The following is a 13457-nucleotide window of genomic DNA, read 5'->3' on the forward strand; positions in this document are numbered from 1 at the left end:
GAATTGCACACAGAAGTAAAGTTACGTAGTAGGGGACCCCATGAGCGCTTGAGCGCATAAGTACTTATGCACTGTTGTCATTTATAAATCCTGGAATGCCCATGCCCTGCTCATTTTTGCGAAAAAAAAAATGTGTGCACATACCAGGAGATGTGTGTATGTGGGCACCTTTTAAAATCCACACGGCATGCGCCATCTCAACTTCTGCGTGTATCTCCTGGCTTTAGTGTGCGCTAGTCTTTTAAAATTCACCCCAAGAGGATAATATTAGGTAAGCTGGCAAGCAGACAAGTTACCAGGCTGAAGGTCCCACTGAATATCCCTGATTATAGTTATCCCGCTACCTGTAGCTGAAATAACTTTAAATCTAACCAACCAGTTTTTGAAAATGGCCAGTTAGGTTAAAAGTTATCTGGTCATGTGTGGCACTCCTATTGAACAAAAAGAAAATAAAACAAAACTGTGGGCCTACTGACCCAATTCCTTCCCCCCCCCCCCCCCCCCCACTACCACCAACCCTTCTAATTCCTGCTATCAGAACCCCCCGCAAACCTTCCAACACAAAAAGACCTCTAATAATGCTTGCCTGACATTTCTGGCTGGATATCCAGTCGCCATCTTTTTTTTTTTTTGTCAAAATAGTTTTTATTGAGTCAGGAGCAACGATCAAACCGCAAAACAAACAAAACAGCTGCATACCAACTTCCGAGGTACAAGGAAGAATACCAAGCATAAACACAACCCTCTCACAACAGCATATTCCCCGGAATGGCCAGCAGCGTACACAAACAGTAACGTACCGACCGCTGACCCGTGACCCCTATTGTCTTTTCCTTATTTTCCCCCAGCACAGACCCCGAATCAGCAATAGCAAGACCCCCCTCCCCCCTTAACCAAGCCCGCCATGTAGAGCTTACTCTGCTCCCTACACGACTCACGCCACCTATCCCCCCCCTCCCATCCCTCTCCACCCCATACACACATTTGCCCGCCCGTCCCCAGCCCCCTCCCCCCTTCCCGACCTAAGGTCCATGGAATGGATTAAGTCCAATCATTAGAATAGCCAGAGATGAGCAAGTTAGCTTGAGCCCCGCCTGGGAGTCCTTGAAAGAAGGCCTGCCAACAGTCTTCATATGTCTGGTCCCGTGTACGGTGCCCCGAAATGCAATCCATACGCTCCATCTGCAGTTCAAAAGTCATCCTGGCAGACCAGGCCTCATCAGTAGGCTTACCCTGTGGCTCCACCCACACCGAAAGTATGGTCCTGCACGCCAACAACATTGCCAGCCGTGCGAACCTAGCCCTGCCAAGTGGGCATGGAGTCACAGCATACAATGGGTGGGTAATCAGCGCCCGTCCCTCGCAGCGGCCGTGCAGTCCAGTGCATTGAAAAATAGTCTGCATCACCCGGGTCCAAAAAGGAGCAACCGTAGGACAGAGGAGGAGCCTGTGGATCAAGCCCCCCTCCTCCCCCCCACATTTGATACAAAGTGGGGTATCAGTTAGCCCCATCCGGAACCTCTTGATATCATCACAATAGGACAAATGCAATATACGATACTGTAGCTCCCTCAGGCCCAGGTCCGGATTTTGACTATGCAGGGTCTGAAACCAATATTTCAGTTGTTCAGGAGTCACTGGGTTATGTAAAACCGCTGTCCATCGGGAAGCCAAGATAGTTAGGTGATCCGGCCGTTTGTAATCCATACACAAGCGTTTCCAGTGTTTAATCGAATTAGTCACACTGATAGCGTCCGATATTGTGGTAGCGAAAAGAGATTCCGCAGCCACGTCGTCTGTGGACCAACGAAAAGTTTGAGTGTAGTGACGCGCCTGGAGATACCCAAAGAAATGCTTAGGAGACAGTTGGTGTGTTCTAGCCAAAGTTTGAAAGTCCAAGAGCTCATGAGTGTCTGAATCAAACAAGTGATATAGATATTCCACGCCCCTTGAGGCCCAGGACTGAAAAATGCCACGGCAATCCCGCCCGGGTCGAAAATCCAGGTTGCCCAGAAGCGGGGTCAAGAGCGAGGAAAGGCCTTTCAACCCAGTCAATTGACGCAGCCAGCGCCAGGCCTTAATACACGGGGACAGCAGACATCTCGGGTATTGCAAAGCTTGCAGTGTCTTCGCATCCACCTGAATGAGGGAAAGAGGCAACCAGGGAGCAGACATACTAGCCAACAAACCCTCTTCGCAATAACAGTACTTCCCCGTAAGCCATTCCCCCACAAACCTCAGCTGGCAAGCAGCGTTATAAAGCCGAAAGTCAGGCACTCCATACCCCCCCGCCTCCCGGGTCTGTTGCAAAACCGTATATTTTATCCTTACACGTTTTCCTTTCCATAAGAACCGTGACAAACCCCATGTAACCTCCGCACATCCCTAACCGTCAACCAGCAGGGGAGCATGTGGAGCAAATATAAAAGTTTAGGAACCAAGATCATCTTAAGCAGTGTGCACCTGCCGAAAAAACTCAGTGGGAGGAGAGTCCATGCCTGCAACTGTATTAAGATGGCCAAGACAAAGCTCCTTATCTTTTCCCCCAAGCCCACTTCCCTTCTTCCTACTTTCTATGTTTCTATGGATAATACGATTGTCATCCCAGACCCATTAGCCCATGACCTTGGAGTCCTCTTTGACTCTCTTCTCTTTCCGCTATGCATATCCAAAACTCTTCTAAAATGTGTCATTTCTTTCTTTATAATATTCCCCAAATCCGTCCTTTCCTTTCTGAACACATTACCAGAACCCTTATCCACTCTCTCATCTCCTCCGACTTAGACTATTGCAACCTGCTCCTCACAGGTCTCCCAGCAAGCCATCACTCTCCACTGCAATCTGTCCTAAATTCAGCTGCATGACTTATCTTTCACCAAAGTGGCTATGCTCACATACCCCCTCTTCTGAAGTCACTGCATTAGTCCCTATCCACTCCCGCATGCACTTCAAGCTCCTCCTCCTCATCTACAAATGCCTTCACTCTGCAGCACCTCACAATCTCTCCTCTCTTATCTCTCTCTACACCCCTCCTTGTGCACTGCGGTCATAGGATAAGTCACTCCTATTTGTGCCCTTCTCCTCTGTTGCCAATTCCCAAATCCATGCTTTCTGCTTGGCTACGCCGTGTGCTTGGAGTTGTCTTCCTTAACTGGTGCATCATGCTCCTTCTCTTGCCATGTTTAAATTGTGGAATTTAGAGAAGAAAGACCCTCATTTTGTGGTTCTTAAGGTCTCCATATCTTCATAGGTCAGCTATACAGACTAAAACAGTGCTACATACATACATACATACATACATACATATATTTTGCAAAACCTATCAAGTCTGCTGTTTACTAGAGATGTGATTCGGTCGAACCTTTTCGTTTGGCCTTCATTATCGGCCTGCCATGGGAAAACTCATTTCCCGCGGTTTTGGCCCACTTTTTTTTTTTCAGCTGTCCCGAACTGAAAAACCTCCAAAACACCCCAACTCTTCAGATTTAATTAATTACAACCCCACCCTCCTGACCTCCCCAAAACTTGCCTAAAGTCCCTGGTGGTCCAGCAGGGGTCCCGGGAGTGATCTTCCGCTCTCGGGCCATCAGCCGGTGCTGTCTTAAAAAATGGCGTGGGCCATCCATTGCTGCATGTGACAGGGGCCGGCCAATGGCACCAATAGCCCCTGTCACATGGTAAGGGCAAAGGGCCATCTGTGCCATTTTGATTAGTGGCAGCCAATGGCTCGAGAGGGGGAGATCACTCCTGGGACCCCGCTGGACCACCAGGGACTTTTGGTAAGTCTTGGGAGGGGGGGTCGGGCAAGTCTTGGGTGGTGGGGAAGGTGGGGGGTTGCAATTAATTAAATTTGAAGGGTTGGGGTGGGCTTGGGAATGTTTTATGTGCCCTTTCTCCCCCCAAAAATGATAAGAAAACCACAAAAGTTTGTGGGTTTTCCTATCATTTCGGTGCCCCCCTGAAACGTGACAAAATAGGAAATATTGTCTATATTTCCTATTTCGTCACAAACACATGCACATCCCTACTGTTTACTAAGTTACTGAAATCTTATAAAATGATGTTGCAGTCTTAGAAATAGGGTTATTTATTTTTAGATCTGCAACTAGACCCATCGTTGTAATACAGTGCTAGCAATTTTTTTTTATAATGAAAAACATTACAAAGTGTTGTATTAGTTTTGCATCAGTTACCCCAGCATGGTATGGCTGAAATCTAGAATGGAAGTCTGAAGCAGCAAATGTGGCAGGAAAAATCCCAAGGCATTGATAGAGGGTCAAAGCAGTACAAAGAATGGCAGGAAGACCCCAAAGCACCATGAGAGATGTAGAGCCTGGAGTATGACAGCAAGGCAGAGTTACAGAAAGACCCCCAAGCTGTACCATTAGGGGTATTGCATAAGGCAGACTGGCAACAAGACCTCAAAGGTGTAGAATCAGGGGTATGACAGAAAGGCAGGAAAACCCTTATTCCTCTTCTCCTGCCTTTCTTCTGCCCCCTACCATTCCCCCCTCAATCTTTTCCTTGCAGTGGCATGAATTTAAAGTTCTGGCTACTGGGGTTTTTGATATCACAATATAATTTATGAATATTCTTTAGTGTGTTCATCAGTACCACTCTAATGCTTACTGCATTGTCACAAACAAACCAGTTGAAAGGCTGAGTGCTTAGCAAGCACTGACATAGTACACATAGGGGCGGATTTTAAAACCCCTGCGCGCGTAAATCCGGCAGGATTTATGCGCGCAAGGCCCTCGCACGCCGGCGCGCCTATTTTGCATAGGCCGCCGGCACACATAAAGCCCCGGGATGCGCGTAAGTCCCGGGGCTTTCGAAACGGGGAGGGAGGGGGCGTGTCCGGGGGCGTTCCCAAAATGACGTGGCATTTCAGGGGCGTGGTCAAGGCCTCCGGACCACGCCCCCGGGACCGCAGGACGGAGCGGGGCTGCCGGCGACGTGCGCAAAGTTACGCTTGCTGAAAGCAGGCATAACTTTGCTGACAAAGGTAAGGGGGGGGGTTTAGATAGGGCCGGGGGGGTGGGTTAGGTAGGGGAAGGGAGGGGAAGGTGGGAGGAGGGCGGAGGGAACAGGCAGGCCGCGCTGGGCTCGGCGCGCGCACGTTGCACAAATGTGCACCCCCTTGCGCGCGCTGACCCCGGATTTTATAAGATACGCGCGGCCATATGGCCATATGGCCATATTGCCGTACGGCCGGCGCCATTTTGCCATACGGCAATATGGCCATATGGCCGTACGGCAAAATGGCGCCGGCCGTACGGCAACACGATTCGAGTGCAGGAGGTCGTTCTCGGACCCCTGCTGGACTTTTGGCAAGTCCTGTGGGGGTCAGGAGGGCCCCCCAAGCTGGCCAAAAGTCCCTGGGGGTCCGGGAGCGATCTCCTACGCTCATCACGTCGGGGGATAGGAACCAAAATGGCGCCGGCGCCATTTTTCTATCAACGCACCCGTGGCCCGAGAGTGGAAGATCACAACGGGCCCCCCCACTGGACCCCAGGTAATTTAAGACATTTGGGGGGGGGGTTCGGGAGGGTGGGGGATTTATTTTAAAGGGTCGGGTGGGTTTTAGGGATGTTTTAGTGTGCCGGTTTTCCCACCCTCCCCCTTCCCCCGATTTACGATTTTTGACGATAAATCGGGGGAATTCCTATTAAATATCAACTCTAACGATTTTTGACGATTTAAAATATATCGGACGATATTTTAAATCGTCAAAAATCGGTACAGTGCGTGATACAATAGAAATTTTCACGATTTATCTGTCACATGGTAGAAGCACAAGATGGCGCCGGCCATCCAGTGCTCCTACCATGTGACAGGGTCCGGCCAATGGCACAGATACCCTGTCACGTGGTAAGGGCAAAGGTCCATCGGCGCCATTTTGATTAGTGGCAGCCGACGGCCCGGGAGCAGGAGATCGCTCCAGGGACCCCCACTGGACCACCAGGTACCTGTAAAATGTTTTGGGGGGGGGGGTCAGGAGGGTGGGGGAAGCTAAGGTATTAGTTTTAAAGGGTCGGGGTGGGTTTAGGGGTTATTTTTGTGTGCTGTTTTTCCCGCCCTCCCCCAAAACGATAAGAGAACCCCCATGATCAATATCGTTTTGGGGGAGCCCCCGATTTCTGACTATTTTGAAAATATCATCTGATATTTTCAATCGTCCGAAGCCCAATTCACATCGCTAGTGAGTGGGGCAAGATGGTGTTTCTTCTATTCCTCTTGTTGTGGATACGGTTTTGTCAGTTCCTCAACGTACTCTCTAAAGGCATAGAAGAATTCATTCTTTGTAAACCTGCTACTATAACCTTGGAATCTATTTTGGAAGCAATTTCTGGTCTCTTCTCCCAAGTGGATCAATATGTTGTCTCTCAGCAATCTCTATCTGTATCCCTGCAGACTTCACAAAATGATTTGGCTAACCTTTAGGTACAGTTTCAGAAGTCCCAACCTAAGAGCTCTTCGTTGCAAGAAAATATTGGGACTTTATTGAAGGGACATATAGATCTGCAATATAAAATAGAATCAATAGAAAATGTGGTTAGGTCTAAAAATATCGGACTGATAAATTTTCCTATAAAAATCTATATCACCAACAGAGATCTTGAGAATGTATTTTACTGAAGTTTTGAACATTTCTGAGCTAAAGCTTATTTACCATTAGCAAAACAATTCCTCATCTTCTTCCTGATCTACAAACTTCTTTAGATGTCCTCAACATTACAGATTTTCTAGAGAGTTCCGCCACTGAAGGAATTACTGCCTCAACTTTAGTTGCTACATTTAGGGGTGGATTTTAAAAGGGTTACGCGCGTATATTACGCACGTAACCCCGAAAACCTGCTCCTGCGAGCGCCGAGCCTATTTTGCATAGGCCTGGCGACGCGCGCAAGCCCCGGGACGTGCGTATGTCCCGGGACTTGAAAAAAGGGGCAGGAAGTGGGCGGGGCAGTCCAGGGGCAGGACTAAGGCCTCCGGCACATCGGCTGTGCCGGGGGATCGCGTGCTGGCACTCGGCTGACGCGCGCAACCTATGCCTGCCCAGAGGCAGGCGCAACTTATTTAACAAAGGTAAGGGGTGGGGTTTAGATAGGGCTGGGGGGCGGGTTAGGGAGGGGTAGGTGGGGGGGCAGAAGGAAAGCTCCCTCCAAGGCTGCTCAGATTTGGAAGCGGCCTCGGAGGGAACAGGGAAAGCCATTGGGGCTCCCCTAGGGCTCGGCGCGTGCAAGGTGCACAAGTGTGCACCCCCTTCTGCGCGCCAACCCCGGATTTTATAACATGCACATGGCTGTTTTAAAATCCGGCCCTTAATGTGGAATCAGATCGGGATTCAGTGCTGAGACACTTTCTATGGTAGATTAAATTCTTTTTTGAATTATCGGGTTAATAAATATCCAGATGTTGCAAAAGCAACTCAGATTAGAAGAAAGAGGTTTTTGTTGTTGAGACGTGGGGTGCTGAAACTTGGGGCTTTGTTCTGGCTAAATTTCCCCTGTAAGTGTGTGGTAAAATTGCAAGGGGTCAAATATATAGTTTTGATTAGAAACAATTGTCTAATTTTATAATTCAGAGACAAACCCTTGTTCCCCCTCTGGTTTCATCTTCTCCTAGTTTACCATTGCCTAGATTGGCTGCCGCTGCCGCTGCCATTGCCTTATTGGCTGCTTTTATTTTTCTCTGTATAAATTTCATTCATCTTTTTATGGTATCCTTCTCCCATTGTGGGCTAAAGTTTGATTACATAGTTTGGGTTTTTTTAATATATAATGTATTACAGTGGTCCAGCAGTGAGGAGATCACTGCAGGAATTATTGTGGTCAGGTCTGATTTCTCTATTTATTTATTTATTTGATTTATATTCCACTTTTCAGACACTTCAGAGCAGATTACATTCGCATACTATAGTTATTTCCCTACCTCCAGAGGGTTTACAATCTAAGGCTAAATTTACTAAACCACAATTATGTGTGCTAAACATAGTTTAATGAACATTAAATGCTGTTTATTATGCAATATCTCTATAACGCAATGATATCGCGTGATATTGTGTGATATCACGTGTTGTTTTTTTTTAAATTCCATGAATGCTTTGCATGTATTTGTATGCATAAAATTAACTAATCAAGGCAAAGCAGTTAATTACTAGTCAATTTAATGTAAATAAAATAGCACAGCTGACAGAAAAAATTCAACCCCATTATTTTATTGCATTTCAGAGATGAGTAGTTATTTTTTCCTGGAGCCTTCTGGATACTAACACGCATCCCAATGGCTCCAGGATGATCTTTAAAGTGCCACGTGGCCCGAAAGTAATGCCTTCCTGGAAGTGACAACCCCCTCCCAGGGGACCTACGGGCTAAAGAGCTTTTACGCATTGGGAAGCTGTTTCAACCCTTTTATCATTTGGTTGACCTTCTCTGTGCATTTTCCAGTTCTGCTATATCTTTTTTGAGTTGGAGCGACCAGAACTGCACACAATACTCAAGGTGTGGTTGCACCATGGATTGATACAGAGACATGATAGATATCCTCTGTTTTATTTTACATTCCTTTCCTTATCTAAAATTCCTTTTCCTTTTTTGACTGCTATCACTGGGCCAAGGATTTCAGAGTGTTTATACATGATTCCAAGATCCTGTTCCTGAGTGGCGATGCCCAGTATGGAACCTAGCGTCATACCTTTCGTGTGGATTATTTTCCCAATATGCATCACTATGCACCTGTCCATATTACATTTCAGCTGTCCTTCAGACGTCCAGTTTCCCCATTCTGGCAAGGTCCTTTTGCAACTCCTCACAATAGGCTCCTAATCTGACAATTTTGAACAATTTTGTATCATCTGTCAATGTAAACACGTCACTCACCACTGCCGGTTCCAGATCATTTATAAATATATTAAAAAGTCTCGGTTCCAGTACAGATCCCTGGGGCACTTCACTATTTAACTTTCTTCATTCTATCCTGCCCTCGGTTTCCCATCCTCTTGTTTTAAACCTGGTTATCCTATAACTTTGCCTAATACTATCGAACTTTGTCCAGACCGCAAAAGATCGAGATAGCGCATGAAAATTGCAGCAGCTCACGTCGTGTGTTTTCAGAGAGCTGCGGGCGAAAACGAAATCTTTCCTCAAATCATGAAAAAAACTCTGCTGGCTTCTTTGTCCAGCAAAATACAGACAGGCGCGTAGTATAAGGACAAGGGTGTTTGAATACCGCGATGTCATCCCTAGCGAAAAAGAGCCTGGCCTTGGATGCAAATAGTGCAAGGTCCTGCGGCGCAGCTTTTCTTCTCCGCTGGAGATCGGGCGCGACGAGAGGAAACGAAAGCTCAGCTCAGCCCAGACCGGGAAATCCTGCGCCCTGTGGGGAGGGAGGTTCACTCGGCAGCCCCGGGGGGGGGGGGGGGGGGGGGGTGCAGTGTGCCTGGTTTGCCGGCCCTCCGGGATGTGTGCTGAGGGCTCGAGGATTAAAGGGCGATGACCCGGCGCAATCCCCTCCCTCCCCTTCACCTCCAGCCTGGGCAAGAAGATGATCCGATGCCTGAGAGATCATTAACGCCTTTTATTCCCTCTTCTCACGAGGAAGCAAAGTCCCCTGCGGTCGCTCCCGGTCAGTCTCTGTCTACCTCTTTATAGCGCTGCTAATCTCTCTCTCTCTCTCTCCGTTCTCCTGCGTAGTACTGAGGTGCATCCTGCATCTCCTCTGTCTAGAAGGGAAGGATACACTACTGTGCAGTAGCTCTTCAAGTGCTTTTTTTTGTTTGTTTGTTTTAATGAACATAATTGTTTGACCTGGCATTTATCAGTTCCAGTATGGCAGATTTGGAGAAAAATCTGTAGCCTTAGGTCTATTGGAATAGTTTGAAATACTGTATTTTATGAATATATTGTACAGTTTAGTGCAGTGTATGTATGTATGTATTATTATTGTTATTTTATGTCTCTTATTAAATTATATTTTTCACTTGCTTTGAATGGATCTGATAAGGTGACATATCAAATCAAAATAAATAAAATAAATAACGATACGATTTTGGAAAGTGTCAGAGCATCAAAGGCAGGGCAAATGGAACTGCATAACCAAAGTCTGTTGTGTATGTGCAAAGTAAGTAAACCTCGCAGAGTTAAAAACAAGCCTTGAACCAAGTCATATCAATAAAGTACTTATCAGTCTGACCTCAGATATAATGCCAGTAGGGAATCTAGTTCCTATACTTTCTCTCCCATGTTCTTCAGGGCTGTGAATTATTAATTCGCTAGCAAACCCTGAATGGTCCAGCACAGGCTTCTTGTCTGGGAACCGGATACTAGTTTTCTTTGTTTCAGTTCAGTGTTATTAGTAGTTGTTGTTTTTTTAACTGATGATTTGTGAAGCTTTGAAATAGAAATAGACATACCATTTTATATTAAATTCAAATCTCTTCCAAAATGGAGATGAGTTGGAAGTGGCAGCAGAGTTGGGGGAGCAATCCAGTAATCAAATAGGAAGAGACTACAAACATTTCTAAAAGTTCTACACATCAGCAGTGCTGACCAAAAGTACCTAAACCCCCCTAGAAGAGTGTGTGTGTGTGTTTGTGTGTTGAGGGGTGGAACAAATCAGATGGACCTAGTGGGGGCTATCATGTCAGTAGTTTATGGATACACTGTCAATCAAACTGATTGACAGGTGAGATAAGGATGATGCCAGCCAATCAGCGCTTAAATTCTTTTTTAACACCTTCCACTCTGACCAGACCTGCCTATATGCACTCATTCACTCAAATATCAAATATTTATGCCTCTTTTATTTTCTTTTAACATTCTTCAGGACAGACAATACATGCTAGAGGAGGGCTGTAGCCAAGCAGTTCCCATTTTTTCTATGGGAACAATTTTTACACTTTTTAAAAATATTTTTTATACTTTGCAAAAAAAATAGGAAAACTATCTTGAAACCATCAGAAAAAACATTAAAAAAGTGTCCTATATTTTTAAACATTGCCTGATGTTTCTCCATGCAAAGGTCATGTGACAAAGCGATAGCTAAAGCCAGAAGAATGCCTGGCTGCATAGAGAGAGGAATAACTAGTAAGAAAAAAGAGATGTTAATGCCCTTGTATAGGTCCTGTTGCGAGCGCAGATGGACGCTCAAGTGCATGAGCCCCTGTGCTGCAGCATAACCTGCACAATCCCAGAGCTGGCCGCAGTCCACACTGCTGGCAGACAAACATATCTGGGGATAAGCTGACTGGATCGGGAATACTCTTGTCTTGGAATTAGGAACACACTTGCTTTGGAACAGGAACACCTGGATATCTAGCACGCACCAGGAAGGGAGACCCAGCAATGCAATGCTGGTCTCTGGGGTAGCCCTTCAGCCACTTGAAAGCCCTATCGGACTGCCACTTGGAAGCAGTTTGAACGTGAGGATAGATGGAGGCTGAGAAGATAAGACATGACGGAGGCTTGAACATAACTCTGAAGACAGAACAAGGTAAAGACTTGGAATTACACAAAGGCACTGAAGACTTGGAACTAGATGATGGCACTGAGGAGGTCCAGCACCACTGCACACCTTACACAACCTGTGGGCTTGTCGTAGACACTGGACTCAGGAACGAGGAATGTGCCTCATTGTTAACCGTTGTGATGGTTCCCAGCTTAACGACGGTATATAAACTAATTTAAATAAATAAATAAATAAACAAACAAACAGGATTCAGGAACTTAGATTCAGGATCTCGGAACTCAGACTCAGGAACTTGGACCAGGAACTCAGAACTCAAACTTAATAACCAGAGATGGACATCCGAAGATTTGAACCAGCAAACAAAGACACTGAAGACTCTGGACAGGATCAAGACTTAGAACCAGGAACAAGGTAAGGATATGGATTCAAGAACAAAGTGAAGACTTGGATTCGGGAACATAACGAAGAGACCAGGACATCACAGGAACCAGGAGACCAGGAATATAGAACAGGCAACTTGGAGGATCTTGAAATTGCAGGCAGAACTTTGCGAAGGCCAGGAGCAAAGACCTTTTATAGGGCAGATGCGCGCATGTTATAAAATCCAGGGTTGGCGCGCGCAAGGGGGTGTACACTTGTGCACCTTGTGTGCACCAAGACCTAGGGGAGCCCCGATGGCTTTCCCCATTCCCTCCACCCTCTCACACCTTCCCCTCCCTTCCCCTATCTAACCCGCCCCCAGCGCTACCTAAATCCTCCCCCCCACCTTTAATCTTTTATTTACGCCTGCCTTTGGGCAGGCGTATGTTGCGCGTGCCAGCCGAGTGCCGGCGCACGATCTCCAGGCCCAGCAGCAGTGGAGAGGCCTCTGGCCATGCCCATGCCCCACCCCAGGACTGCCCTGCCCTGACCACGTCCCATCCATTTTTTCAAGCCCCGGGACTTTCATGTATCCCGGGGCTTGCGCGTGTACTCATGAGGCTGGTAGCTACTGTCAAGGTTATAGCTTTTGCAGTAACAAGCTAGTGAGGCCGGCAGAAAGCCGATGCCGTGGTCCATGAGATGCAGGTAACCCAGTTGAGGCACGAGCGTCAAGGCACTCGAAGAGCGAGTACCTAGGCGTCCTTCTAGAAGGGGTACCTGGAGAAAAAGAATAGACGACCCCCGTGGAGCAGGTGTCCAGTCGATAGTAAGCGAGACAGCCCCAGAGGGTAGATAGTAGTGGCAGGGCTCCCGAGGAGCAGGTACCCAGAGCGTCCTGGAATCAGCGTGAACTCCGGAGGATAGTAGGAGGAGTTCCAAGCGGGCAGCGTAGAAGCGGTCAAAATGAGCTGGACCGGAATCCTTGCTTACTCGTAGCAGTGTTGGGGATCAGAGGCTAAGTACCCAGAGGAGGTGACGTCATGCAGTGGGGACACCCCTGAAGTTCCCGCCATATTGCATTCAAAGGTGAAGGTAATGCGCGCGAGCCCTAGGAGGCCTCAGGAAGAACATGGCGAATGCAATTGCCCATACCAGTCCGGGGACACCGGAGAGTACGGCAAACTGAAGCGGAGACAGCCATCTTTCCCAGAGGAGAGGAGAGAGGGATATAAGAGGTGAGACAGAGAGGTTGCAGCCATCTGCGACCAATGGGCACAACACCAAGACAGTTTTTGCATTTTCCTCCCATGGACTCCACCCTCCCAGGTAGCTGAGCAGGCAAGATACCGTTTTAGTTCATACACAGCAATCCTCCCCTCCCATATCCAAACATAACATCCCACCATTATCCAAACAGCCACCAGCATCTGTGCAACTGTTACTTAAATATTCAACCTTCTGGATCCCTGTTGCTTTTCCAGATGATGGCACCACCAACCTGCTGCACCAAAAGACATAAGAACATAAGATATGCCATACTGGGTCAGACCAAGGGTTCATCAAGCCAATCATCTTGCTTCCAACAGTGGCCAATCCAAGTCACAGCACCTGGCAAGTACCCAAACATT

General features: G+C 47.3%; 1 protein-coding gene across 2 annotated transcripts in view; it reads left to right on the forward strand.

The window, feature by feature from the left end:
* Window positions 1–9451: 9451 nt before the first annotated feature.
* The window catches only part of LOC115084331 (ATP-binding cassette sub-family B member 5-like), a 210913-nt gene continuing 206907 nt past the window's right edge, over window positions 9452–13457 (forward strand). The window contains exon 1 of one of the 2 annotated variants that reach the window (XM_029589048.1): window positions 9452–9624. The gene's annotated coding sequence lies outside the window, so the exon portion shown is untranslated. The remainder of the gene's footprint in view (window positions 9625–13457) is intronic. The other variant, XM_029589050.1, reaches the window with a different exon arrangement.

Source organism: Rhinatrema bivittatum, chromosome 2 (assembly GCF_901001135.1).
Source record: "Rhinatrema bivittatum chromosome 2, aRhiBiv1.1, whole genome shotgun sequence".
NCBI classification, from domain to species: Eukaryota; Metazoa; Chordata; class Amphibia; order Gymnophiona; family Rhinatrematidae; genus Rhinatrema; species Rhinatrema bivittatum.